Genomic DNA, 14,161 nt, shown 5'->3' on the forward strand with positions numbered 1-14,161 from the left:
CTGAGCAGATCTCCACCTGGTTTCCTCAGTATCACATGTGTATGGATGGGGTAGGGAAGGAAGGTTTCTTCCAAACCTCTACCATCCCTCCGGCATCATTCTTTACCAGCATTTCTGAGCATTCCAGACACTAAAAATGGTGAGCCAGATAGGAACCAAGCAACATCCAAAGACAAAGAGTCATTTATTCATTCATCCATCTATTCATTAAATCAGTATCAAACAGTGCTTACTATGTACCAGACATTGTTCTAGACAGGGAGGGCCAGCACTGAAAAATATAAGAAGTCTATCTGATCTCATGGAGCTTGTGATGGAATGGAGAAGAAAGACAATAATCAAGCAAACAAATGAATAGTACAAATTTATTAGGGTGAAGAGTTGGACTTTGTGTGATGGAGAATAACTGAGTGGCTACTTTAAATATAGAGATCAGGAAAAGCTCCTCCAAACACTGAAGATCTGAATGACAAAAAAGAAGTAGCTATAGAAAAATGAAAGAAAAAGGAATTCTGGGAAGAGAGAAGAGTTAGAAAAAATTGACCTAACATAAAAACAACTTGGCATTTTCAAGGAAACAAAAAAATTGTAGCATGGCATAGAGGTAGTAGACAAGGAAGACAGAGGAAGGGAATAAATTCAGAGAAGTAGTTGGGGAGAATGGAGGGGACGGAAGAGAGGGTATGAAAGTCAAAGAAAATAGAAGATACACATGGTAGACTTATTTATATTATACACATGATATATCTTAAGATATCTACAATAAGTGTGAAGGGTCAGGTGTTAAGAATTGGGTAATATGACTAGATATCCTTCAGCATTAGGTAGAGAAATTTTGTGCTTTTAGTCTGTTTTTTTTTCTTTTTCAGAAACTGAAGTTTTAAAATGTTAAGTAACTCTGCAAGATTCTATATAATTAGGAACAGTTGAAAGACAATTACTTTTCCATTCAAAATTATTTATTGAGCATGCACTATGTGTTAGGCATCATTTTAGACACTGAATATACAGTAGTGATAGATAAATTTCTGACTTCAATAAATGTACATAGAATAGCAATGAACAAATAAACAAGTAAATATATGGTGTATCACATAATGATTATGGGTACAGAGAAAAATAGAACAAGGTTAAAGTAATAAAGAATAGAGGCAGACTAGGTGGGACAAATCATGTTAATTTATGTTAAGAAAGTTCTCACTGTTAAATGGATAAATGAGGTTATTGAACCAAAGTCTAAAAAATGCGTCTGGTTGACACTTGATCCTCCAATGCCTGAGCATATCATCTGTTTGTTATAGACCTATGATTACAAAGACAACACAACATTTTGACTATAACATTGCCTCAGTTATGGTATATTCATCACAGCATATAAAATAATTTAAGTTGTGGATAAGATCAGAAAGAAAATTTTCTACTAAATATTGAAATTTCTAAATTATGCAATTTTCTACCTGCTTGAATTCAATTATACTACCAAACATAATGTTGTAACTATGGAGCATTCACTGAGAAAAAAATTAAGGACCCACAATATTAGAGGTAATTTAGAATTTTGGGGGAATAGGAGATTGAAGCCTTATTAGAAACAGCTTATATTTGTTCTTTAATCGGAGATATTCTGGTGCCAAAACAATGTTACTGACATTTCATTTTCCTTAACACTAAAGAAGTTTTTTTCAAGTGTTTTCTTTAAAATAATTAAATCTGCCTCTAACTCTTATTGAATTGATTAAAAATAATCTTGTTTAATTTACTTTAACCTTGCAAGTCAAATTACGAATTGTATTTTCTCCCCAAAAAGGAAATGAAAGAAAGTATATTGTTTGATATAGAAGATGACTCACATTGTCTCTTTGTAAATTTCTTAAGTTAGAACACCAATAAATTTAATATTTTCATAAATAAACAATAATTTAATGCTGGAATATTAACAAGAAAACTGTCAGCTGCCAACCTCAATCATTTTGATGGGATATTTTCTATATCTTTGCCACACTCACCTGCAATTCACCCACTTTACCAGTGTGCTCACCTCCAACTGTCTCCCCGCTCTGGCCTGCTCACCCTCAACTGCCCCCCACCAAGCTATCCTGATCACCTCCAATTGACCCCCACTGATGGCCTGCTTGCCCCCAACTGGCCCCCCTGTTGGTCTGCTTACCCCCCAATGGCCCTGTCCCCCACCAACCTGATCCCCCACAACTGCTGTCCCATCTTGGCCTGATCACCCACAACTTCCCTCCCTTCTTGCCCTCCAACCACCTCTACCTCGGCCCTGCCACCGTGGCTTTGTCCAGAAGAATGTCCAGAAGGTCTCCTGGAAGGTCTCCCAGTCTAATTTGCATATTACCCTTTTATTAGTATAGATGTTTCCATCTATTTGCCACTGCTTTGGTTTTGTTTGGGTTTTTTGTTTTGTTTTGTTTTTGTGTATAATACCTTTATCCCTCCTCAGGCCTCCTGGTTCTATTAGCATAGGTTGTTCTGCTTATTTGTTTGTTTTTTAGTTATAAGGAGTATTGAAGTCAGCAAGAATCCAAAATGTAGTATTGTTCAGACTTTCTTCTTACATTACACACAAATTATGCAAGAGTTTAATCAAAAGAGATAGGTTATCCTTTAGCATCATCTCTTTCCTAACAGCCAAACCTTCTGTGACCACCCAGGGACTGGAAATATTTTTTATGTCTTCAGAGCAATAGCTTCTCAGGCAGATTACTGCTACTCTCTCTCTGAATTGATGATATTAGGCATTAAAAATGCCCCATAATGTGAATATGGAACAAGGAGAAACTGGAAATTCAGCTTCACTGACATTTGAATTATTTTAAAACCCCTCACAAACTTTAGTTTCTTTATTTGTGAAATGCATATTATATGAAAGACTACCATCATTTTACCTTAAATAAATGGATGGGTTGTGGAGCAAACCCCTCCACTTCCTATCACTTCTGCCCTGAATCAGAAAGTAGCTGAAAGATAAAGACGTGAGTCTTCATTAGACTAGAGAAATTGGGTCTTCTCTCAGGTCATTGGTAGTTCCAATTTGTTGCACTATCATGTTGCTAAAATGGGTACTCCATGATAATAGAAGCTACTATGATTTGAGTTACTATTGTGTGCTAAGTGCCTTATTTTGTGTTTTATTGAATTCTCACAGCAATTTATTTACATTGCTGGATAAAGAGGTTTATGTATCAGTTACAGTTAAAAGGTAGTGTTTAAAAATAGCTGTATCTAATTCCAGAGGTCATCATAACTGAATTAAAGTGTTTCTGTGTTCTTTTCTGTTCCAGTATAATCCATTTGGGTGATTAGAATTTATCTCCACCACATCCTTAGGTTTTTTTCTTCAGGTTCTATTTTTGTATTTAGGACATATGACAATTTATAATTGTTCTAGAGGCCCATGCGTGGATTTGTGCACCGGTGGGGTCCCTCTGCCTGGCCTGTGGAGATTGGGCAGAAAGCAGCACTGAGTGTCTTCCCCTGGTGGTCAGTGTGCATCATAGCTAGATTAGTCAGAATGGACTACTAGGTTATGCTGCAGTAACAAGCAACCTACAACCCCAATAGCTTAGAGCAATACAGATTTTTGTTTGTGCTACATGTTCTTCTCTGATCAACTGGGAATTGTGTTCCATAGAATCCATACTCTATATTGAGGTCATTTTTTAGGTAATCAATTTAGAAATATAAATCATAACTTATAAGCTAATACATATATTGTTTTTTCTATGAGTTAGCATGGTCTACAAACTTTGTGTACACCTAAATCATCAATTAAAGGATCATGCTTCATAGTATCACATAATATTTGTCATATGATGTATAGATATGCCATAGCTTTTAAAATAAACAAAAACAAATACCCAATTATTGCACCTAAGATGGTTTCATCACTTTAGTTACCTGGTATTTTCATTCTAGTGAGAAGCAGTATTCTCCAGTGGTTAAGAGCATAGTCCCCAGGAACCAGAGGTTTTGGGTTCACATCCCTATGTGCCAATAGCTATGTAACCCTAGGTAAACTACATAAACTTCCTGTGTCTCAGTTTTCTCCTCTTTGAAATGTAAGTGTGCCTATCTCATGGGGTTGCTAGATTCATTAATTGAGGTTTGAGATGTACACAAAGTTTGTAGACCATGGCTAACTCATAGTAAAAACAACAGATGTATTAGCTAATAACTTATAAATAAAAAGGAAGAATTCCTAGCAGTGGAATTTTTCAAGTGAATGGTTATATCAATAGTAAGGCTTTAAATACTCAAAGCAAAATTGGAACATTTTTTAAAAAGTTTTGAACCTTAAAATTATAATAAGGAATTTTCCAAGAAAAACCAATTCTATTCTAGGGAGTAGATTATGCATAGTTTGCTGATTAAAATGTAGGCACTTGATAAAGCTTGAAACTTCATGTGGGTAGGTTAGAGTCTTTTCAATAATATTGTCTTTCAAAATTGCAATAAGTTTGCAATATCCTTTTACCAATTTCCCCTTTATACTGGGCTTATGTCTCTCACTGAACCATAGGAATATTTGTTCTTTGGTAAAGAGCTTACTTCTGAAGCTAAGGCTAACCTCAATATAAGGCAGGCCACCTGTCAGCCCCACCTTTTAGACTTTATTTTACCTTGTAAAGCCAATCAAGAACAATGTAGTGATCATACTTGATACATGCAGGTTCCAGTTCCCTGGTTCCTATATAGTAAATGAGTCTCCTCTCCCCTTATGTTTCAGGGCTTTCAGAAGCAAATTCTTCTCAGACATTTGAAATCTTTCATTAGCATGTACATTTTTCATACTGTAAGAATATGCCATCTAATTTTTAAAGGAGGCAATGAAGTTTCCCAAAATGAAAAGTATCATTACAGTGCATTCTATATGTTGATAAGATAATTATTGTATTTACTATTTGTAATAATAATTTACTAATTATTGTATTTATATTTTTCATGAATATTTAAAAGCCTTGGGTTATTTCCTGAAGCTCCATGTACTTTACTGCCTATTGCTTTTTTTTATTAAGTGAATATGCACATTAGAGAGGAATAAAGAAAAAAATATGCCTCTAAATTTCCTAAACAAGTGAATGAGTTGACTATTACAGTTATACTAACAAAATATGTGGCCACATGTCCAGTAATCTCCGAGACCAGCAATCCCCATGTTGATGGATGGAAAGACTCAGATACCATTGACTTAAAAGCTCAAAGTCCATTGAAAACACAGAGCCTAGATTTAGCTCTTTGTTCCCTGACACATCTGACTAGCATTTGGTTAATGTCAGTGTCTTGCTAATAGGTTTAGTGCAATCTCTTCCTCAGCATGATTAATTATAATAGGGCTGCTGCTGAAAAGGTGTGCTTAATGTATTGTAAAGGGTCACAGATGGGCAGTATTAAGCCCAAGATGCCCAGCTAGCTAGAGTCTAGACTATGAAAGCTATAATCCATATTTAATATCCTTTCCCATTAACAATAGCAGCCATATATAAGTGATTTCAGTTAAGAACTAAACTAAGACAGTAACAAAGTTAGATGGCATCCCTAATTACACAGGGTAGGGCCCCATTAGGCCCACCCACCACTGACTGTTCACCTATGTTAATAGAAATTAATGTGTGTTTTATGACAATAGGTAATTAAAGCAGATATTTCATATATGGTTATTCAAAGAAAAAAAATAAAAGGGCTCATCTTATTCCACACATTTAGATTAAAAAAACAAACAAACATGATTTAAAAATTAACTTAATATGCACTCATGTGATCTTTCATTTTTTTTTTTCTATTTCTAAAACTAGTGGACATTTGCAGGGCAATTTATGTATTCAGTATACATGAAACCTCTTACAAAATATGGTTTTATCTGGATCAACTAATTTTATTTAGTGAGATTAATTAAATTGACTTTATTTCCACTCAACAGACTCTCTTCCTTTGGATAATACACTATAAAAATGACACAATGCACTTACTAATTTGCAACCAACCAGGCCAATTAACATGAATTCCAAGTCTGCAGCTCTGAAAGATATGATTACATCTTAAAGAAAACATAGCATGAATAAGCTATATTGAAACCATTAAGGCACCCACGATAGATACCCATGCTTGATTCTCTATCTTATCAATTCAACTTTAGTAGAAATTTCTAATGTATTTGAGGCTTTGTACACTTGCCTATGCATTCTCCATCCTCTCCTCCATATAAGATTATTAACATTTATAACATATTATTATTCAATCACTATTTATTAATCACTGTATTGGTCAATAGACTAAGGGTTATAGAAATTGTAAACAAAATAGATATAAACTTCAATTGGCTAACTCTAACCATAATATTCTAATAGGGAGATAAGTTGTTCAATAAATACAAACACAAAAATTTATATAAATGTTCATAAAATTATATAAGAATAATTTATATAAATGTCTAAATAGAGCTCTGTATTTTAAGTCAGCAGTGTGCTGGTTTGAATTGAGTACAGAAAGTCTTGTAAAAGGAGTATATAGAAAGTGAGGCATAAAGAGTGAATAAGAGTGAACCAGACAGAAAGGGGAAATGTTCCACATCCAGGGAAGACCATGATTCCTGGGTGGTGACAGGCTTGGTGCCATTAAGAAACTAAGATGGTCTAAGTAAGTACTTTTTAAAATTGTTCTTTGCATGATTAATCTTGGGGCACACATTATAAACAGGTGGTACAGGATAAGTGAGCACATTACATCACAGAATTTAGCTTGTTCTGGCTTAACATAGAAGTCTTACATAATAGTTTTAGCTGAATTTGTGATCAAGACAGGCTCTTCCGCTCAATCTAGACCTGGGGGAAGAAAAATGTCTAATCTACTCACTGCAGTCTGGATCCAAATGGAGTGGCTGTTTCCACCAGCAACTGCCTCATGTTGAATTCTTTGCTGTTTTATCATGAATCTATTCTCCATAAGCTCCCTCTGTCTCAAATCTATCCTACCACTAAATTTCTACTCTTACTCCAAAAGAAAGTATATATCCTCAAATCTCCTGCAGATATTCTCTGCATGATCCTCCCATCTCTTCTCAGGAAATAAAGTTATTAAGTTTTCCAACTCATTATTTCTAATTTCTTGTCAACAAAATAGCTTAGATCCTTAAAAAATTTTGCAAAAATCACAGCTAAAAGGCATATTTTTCTTTTTTATATAAAGTGGTATATCTTATAAACCATGGATCATATAAGATACATAATAATATTAAAGAGAATAAAAGAGAACAAAGTTTACAGTCAATTGGTCAAAGTTTACAGTCAATTGGTTAAACACACACACACACACACACACACATATATACATTCATATATATACATTCATATATATATATCCATACACATATACATGTACATATACACATATAGTACACATAAATTCATATAAATATAGTTATAAATTGTAATAAATAAACATATAATGATTTAGCATAACAAATCTTAAGGTTGAGTAGATGTTAACCTGTAGAAGAGTATAAAATACAATTATTATAGTAAAAAAGAAAACATGTGTCAAGCCTTAAAATAAGACAGTACTATTTAGACAAGGCAGAAATATATACTAAGAGATAGACAATAATAATTAATATAACAAAAATATTGGAATAAAGATGTTAACAGATATAAATTTATTTTTTAAACTTCCAGAAAATAAATCTTTGCTGCACAGCCTCCAGTAACAATGGATTATGTTTAAATAATTATTATATTAATAGATTACTTTTAAGAAATGCTGAGACAAAATGAGAATTTAATAGACAGAAATTTAAATTATACATCAGAAAAGGCTGCGTAGCATGAATTATTTTGTGGAGCATCATGTAGTTATTAAACTTACTAACTTTCATTATCAAGGAATTTTTTTTCCATTGTGACTCCTAATGTTAGGTCTGATCAAATAATTGAATCAATATCACCTCTGCTGGGAACTGACCTTTATTTTTATTTTTTAAAATATATTTTATTATTTTTTTACAGAAAAGAAGGGAGAGAGAGAGAGTTAGAGTCATCGATGAGAGAGAAACATGGATCAGCTGCCTCCTGCACACCCCCCACTTGGGATGTGCCCACAACCAAGGTACATGCCCTTGACCAGAATCAAACCTGGGACCTTTCAGTCTGAAAGCTGACGCCCTATTCACTGAGCCACACCGGTTTCGGTGGAACTGACCTTTAGAGCACTTCACAGCAGACATTCCCTTTTGCTTAGTGGTCGCCAACCTTTCGGACCTCACAGACCACATTGGTACAACCACATTCCACTTGCCAAGACCATTATCCTTCTCCTCGAGACCTTCCTAGGATCTGGACTGGTCCAGAGAATACTCCACCCAGAAAAAGCCCTCCTAGAGTCCTTTAAAATCTCTGACTCCCAATCCCTGGGTGCTAGTGCCATTTTGGGGCTTAGCACATCTGGTATCCAGATGACCTAATAAATGTATAATTATTTACCACTTTTGGCCTCCTGTGTTCCTCCTTCAGCGACCCTAACACTACTATATATTTTTCATACTTAAACTGTCTATGTAGTATACTGTCTATTTTGTTTTGCTATTAGATATTGCTGGCATTGGGCAAATTGCAAAGTCTGAACATACAGTTATAACTTCATTTATTTAATATGACTCCTTTCCCCCCCACCCCCCCTTTTCATTCAAACTCACCTCATCTAGCACTCTGGCTCAACTGCCTCCTTTGCCCTAAGCAGAAACACTCCCTTAATCATTAAGCCCTCAGGACAATGAGCACCAGCATTAAATAATCTTAGGAACAAAGCTTTGGGTCCACAGAGACCAGAAACAGAGTTTCCATCAAACTAGAGACAGCATCGAGACCTCAGCTGTGTTTCATCTCCAGGCCCAGAAAGGTAGTGAGACCAAACAAGTGGCACCATGGCTGACCTTAGGACCAGCCACACTGCTGAAGGACCCCCACCTCAATGCTCACCTATCAGCAGAGACCACGACCCTGACCATTACCCTGACTCCCTCAGTCACCATGATTAGTAATTTTTGCTTTATGTAAGCCATCCCCTGGACCCATTAGGAGGCAGAACTTGGAGTATTAGCTAATCTGTCTCTGGGTGTGGGCCACTTCCTAAAAATAAACCCTTACTTTCTTTGTTGCAAACTCCTGCTCCTATCTTTTTGGGCTTTTATCCACTCAGACAAATGAACCCTTTGGTCCAGTAACATAGTCCTCACTCTGACAGCAACTGCAAGTTTGACAAGACTCTTAAAATTCACTCTTGATTTGGATAATTTATTAGAAGGACTCACCAAACTCTGCTGAAAACTATTGTCCTCAGTTTACAGTTTATTGCAGGAAAAGAGACAAATTAGAACCAGCCAAAGGAAGAGATGCAAATGCAGAGTTCTAGGAGGGTTCCAAACATTAAGATTCCATTGTTTAAAGGACCCCACCCTCATAGCCTTAATATGTGACTGTACAGGGGGGAAAAAAAAAAAAAAGTATTTATTGCCAAACCAGTAAACTCATCTAAGCTTGGTGTTCAGAGTTTTTATTGAGGCTTTATTAGGAGGCATAATTGATTGACTGCCCATGTAATTAGACTTAGTCTTTAGCCCTTGGTTTCCCCTGAGTCAGGCTGATATCACACAGCCAGGGGGCCTCATCTTAAGTCACTTCATTAGCATAAACTATCAGATGTGGACTAAGGGGCCTATCCTGAATAATAAAGACACTCCTCTTACTCAGGAAATTCCAAAGGTGTAGAGATTACTTCCAAAGATCCCCCAAGGAGGTGACATTTTAACTCAAGATCAGAAACATGAATAAAAATTAACTAAGTAAAGAAGGAAGGCAGTAGCAAGAGCAGCTGGTGGCAGACCCTAAGGTTGTATGAGGCGTCTACACGTAAGTCTGGATCTCAGAAAGCAAGAGGCATCAAGGAATGAAGTGAATGCAGATGAGAAAATGCAGATTTTGGTGATTTTAGTCTTCAATATATGGAAAGATTTCTCAAAGATCCTTAAATCTCTGGCACTAAAATTTGCATCATCATTTTGTTATTTGTGAAGATGCCCTTTAGTAGAATTAGACAGACAAACTTTTGGTAGCTGGAATTCTTATCTTTCTACGTGCTACATCAGATTGTTTTTTGTGTTTTTTTTTTTTCTTCTTTAAAATGAATCAGGAAGAGGATGGTTCTTTAGAGGAAAAAACTGGGACAGCAACAAGTAGGAGGCAGCGATAACATGGGTCAGCAGAGCTCATAGACCTGTCAGCTGTCAATGAGCTATCTTGTGAAACTGGTGCTATCATTTTCTGATAGTTTCATTAGATAAGTAAAGTTCAAGGAAACTAAGTGAGAGGGCAGGGCTGGGCAAGGATGAGCTCCCGACTCCACCCCGCAGGGCGGAGTTATCCCTAGCCCTCAAAACCCCTGGACTGGGAGAAATTCGCTCTCTTCCGCCATGCTGCTGGCGTTGGTGGGAAGGGCCCATGCTAGCATGGTGCAGGCTCTTTTGTTTATTGCATCGGACTTGGCTCCCTGGTGGTCCTTGGGGGATCACGAAGTCTGGGCATAACATATGGGGGAACTCGTCCGGGATCCCCACCCAGGACCATGAGGGACCCCAATCCGGAGAGTCTGACTGGCCGCGGTAGGTGTGTGAGCGCTCTGGAGGGACGTAAAACCCCTCATGGAATTGGTGCCCGAAAACGCCTGGTGGACGCACCATGAAGGCCACGGGCAGGAGGATCAGAAGACGTTCTGACCTCCCTGGAGGGCCCTAGAGGGACCCTCATGGGGAGAGGAATGAATCCTCTCCAGGACGAGGTGAGCGGCGTGAGCCGTTGCCTCACCTGCGGAAAGTGAGCCTTTCCCAGGTCTGAGTTTGGTATCTGTGGGCGACATGGCGCCCCAGGATGGAGCCGGTGAAGTGTGGCCGGCGTGGCGGTGCGGGGGTTCTGGCGGCGTTGGGTCGGAGGGGGTGCTCCCGCGGGGCTCAGTCTGTGCGGTGGAGTGCGGCTGGGCAGTGGTGGCCTGGCTCGGGGAGCAGGCACCTGGGTTAATTTGCTGGCTGCCCGGAGAAGGGGAAATGGGGCCGGGAAGCCGCTGGGGCGACCCGCGCTTTCTCTCTCGGGGCCGCCTGAGTAGCGTGGCTGGGGCTGCAGTGGCAGCAGCCTCGCTCCGGGGGCCTGGGCTCTGGTGGCCTGGGCCGGCATGGAGGCATCTGGTCCCTGGCGACATCGGGTACTGGAGAAGAGCTCAAGGGCGAATCTCTGTGCTCAGTAAAGTGAAAAGGCCAGTTCAAAACGAGTGCGCATAGTTTTGGGCTGTGCTTAAAACTTTTCTGTGTACAGAATGAGCCAGAATGAGGTTTAAAAATGGTGAAGATAACCAGGAGATAAATTAAAACTAGTTTCCCAAGTCATTGTAAGCAGCTTTTGAAATTCCCAGCCTTGAGGCAAAAACTAGACGACGATGGCGGAGAGGCTTCAGGTAAAGAATGTGTTCATTTGCATTTGAATGCTGCTCCAGCAGCAGGGAATGGCAGGTAATTGGTGGTGAAGAAGCCCACAATGGTTCCTCTTCCTTGTCATTGGTATCAACTAAGCAGAGTTATATAGCTACTTAAGTATGAATTGTGATTGACCTATGATTTCCTGACATTGTCTTAAATCCTAGTAAACTGCCTCTGGTGTGGAGAGGTCTAGGGGAGGCCGGAGAGCGCAAGACTATTAGCTCTCCTACAAAGAGATTATTAGTGCTTTGTTTGAACTTCAGAAAAAAAAAAAATTTTGAGATCTGAAAAAACTGTATGATTAGATTTGTTGCTGAAACTTTACCCTAAATAAGCAGGATGTATTAGAAATGTAATGTTATTAATCTAAAAAAATGCCAAATATATTTGACTTGCCAGCTTTAAAAGCTCAAAGTATAAATTGAATTAGGAAAAGTTAATTGCAGTAACTAGATGCCTAAAATATGGCAGACTAAACTATATTATATGTGTTAAGAATAAGCAATAATGATCAAAGATCTCAAGGGTTGATTTATTCTCATTTGTCAGATGAAAAAGTATGTAATGCTTACACTTAAAAAATTATTTTAAGTCAGTTTTTCTAAAGTAATGTTTAATGTAACATGAAACTTTTATATTTGATTTGTTTTGTTTTGCTTTTCTCACATGCCATTGTTGTTGAATTTGGGCTTGTACCTGCATCTTGTATTTTGTTTAAACTTTGGGAATCATTTTTACTTTCAGTCATGTGTATCTACTTTATAGGTTTAAATAGACTTCATCACAAAGGTTTATAATTTATTTAGAATTGTGTTAAAACAATGTGAAAACAATTATTTGTATAATTTAACCCCCTGCGACTGCTTGGACAATTTTCACCAATGTTCTGCGGGGGGGAGTAGAGGGGGCTTAGAAATGCAGATAGATCTGTATCTGTAGGAAAAATGTGGCATTTTGAGTTTCAAGAGGCTGGGAGCCTGGGAACAGGTACTGGACCTGCTCCCTCCTCCCTTGCCTTTCCTTTAAAACTTGAGGCATGGTTATGTATTTTTGAAAGATAAGATTTTTATAAAAATTATAAAGATTATGTCCTGGCAGGTTAGCTAGGCGAGGCAAGCCTGTTAGTTTCCTGATGGGCATTGGGGCACCCTATTTAGTCTTGAGAGAACCAATAGGACCCGTACATCAGCCCAGGAAGCCACCGGACAAACTGCCTGTTTTCCTTGGACATCAAGAAGGACTGTGGTCCTCCGAAGGAACACGTACTGGGGGAATGCAGCTGTTGAACTGGTCCAAAGTGGAACAATGGATCTTTGAGGAGCTAAAGAAGGCTCTCATCTCAGCAGCTGCCCTAGCCTTGCCGGACGACGCGGAGCCCTTCCACCTCTACGTGAGTGAGGTAAGAGGCATTGCCAAAGGGGTTCTCACTCAGACTCTAGGTCCCTGGAAGAGACCTGTTGCCTATCTGTCTAAGAGACTGGACCCTGTGGTAGCAGGGTGGCCAGCGTGCTCCCAGGCAGTGGCCACCACAGCATTGCTGGTGAAGGAGGTATAAGACTGGCCATCAACCCTGCCGGCCTGCTTCCAGATGATGATGAGGGAACCCATTCATGACTGCACAGAGGTAAACAGACGACAAGGTACTGTTCACGGATGGGAGCAGTTACGTTCAGGCTGGGACCTGATATGCAGGGGCAGTGGTAGTCACCTTGGACCACACCATTTGGGCACAGTTCCAGAACTTTTGGCCTTAATCCAGGCCCTTTGATGGAGACACTGTGCCATCCACAGAGGAAAGAGGGTTACCAACTGCAGCCAGAAGGAATTGGCTGAACAAAAGCAAGCCACTGAAGGACCAGATGGTTGATGGACCCTCCAGATAACAAGACTGTTGGTCCCAGAGGCTCTAGGTCAGAGTTGCCCGGTGACACCAGGTTAAGTGTCACCAACTTCTGAACTTCTGTGAGGCAAAGTTGCTAGAAGTACTGTCTGTGCACAGGTAAATGCTAAGCAAGGTAAAGGGATCCCCCCTGGGAATTCAGGTCCCAGGGAACTTCCCCAGGAGAGCATTGGTAGGTGGATTTCAGAGATTAAACCACCAGCATTAAGGTCTAGTTTTTATAGACACTTCAGATTAGGTTGAGGTATACCCCACTGTCAGATAACAGCCCCACCTTGGTAGCTAAGGTATCTCAAAGTATGGCAATAGCCTTAGGACAGGTAGGGCGACTCGGGAGGAAGGGGGTTTAACTAAATGTGTCTTAAAATCGATGAAAATTGGACCAACCCCGTCCTTTGCCCTCTTGAGGGCCAGGTATACCCCTTACTGGGACAAGTTTCCCCTTTTTGGGAGGGGATCATGTATGGTAACCATTTTCTTGCTCAAGTCCTTACAGGCTCTGCAGTTTGCTTGTTCCAGATGCACTGCCAGTGCCCACCGCAGACCCTGTAGCCCCGGAACTCAATGTGGGTAAAGAAATTCACTGCCCAAGGACTCAAAGGAATGCTGCACTGTTATCCTGAGCACGCCCACTGCTGTTGAAGTAGATGGCACCCAGACCTGACTACATGACTCCCAGCTCCTGCATGGCCTGGATCCTGGCAACTACAGGCCAGGAGGAGAACTGATAC

The sequence above is a fragment of the Pipistrellus hanaki genome (assembly GCF_964339955.1).
Source record: "Pipistrellus hanaki genome assembly, chromosome: 3".
In the NCBI taxonomy this organism is placed as follows: domain Eukaryota; kingdom Metazoa; phylum Chordata; class Mammalia; order Chiroptera; family Vespertilionidae; genus Pipistrellus; species Pipistrellus hanaki.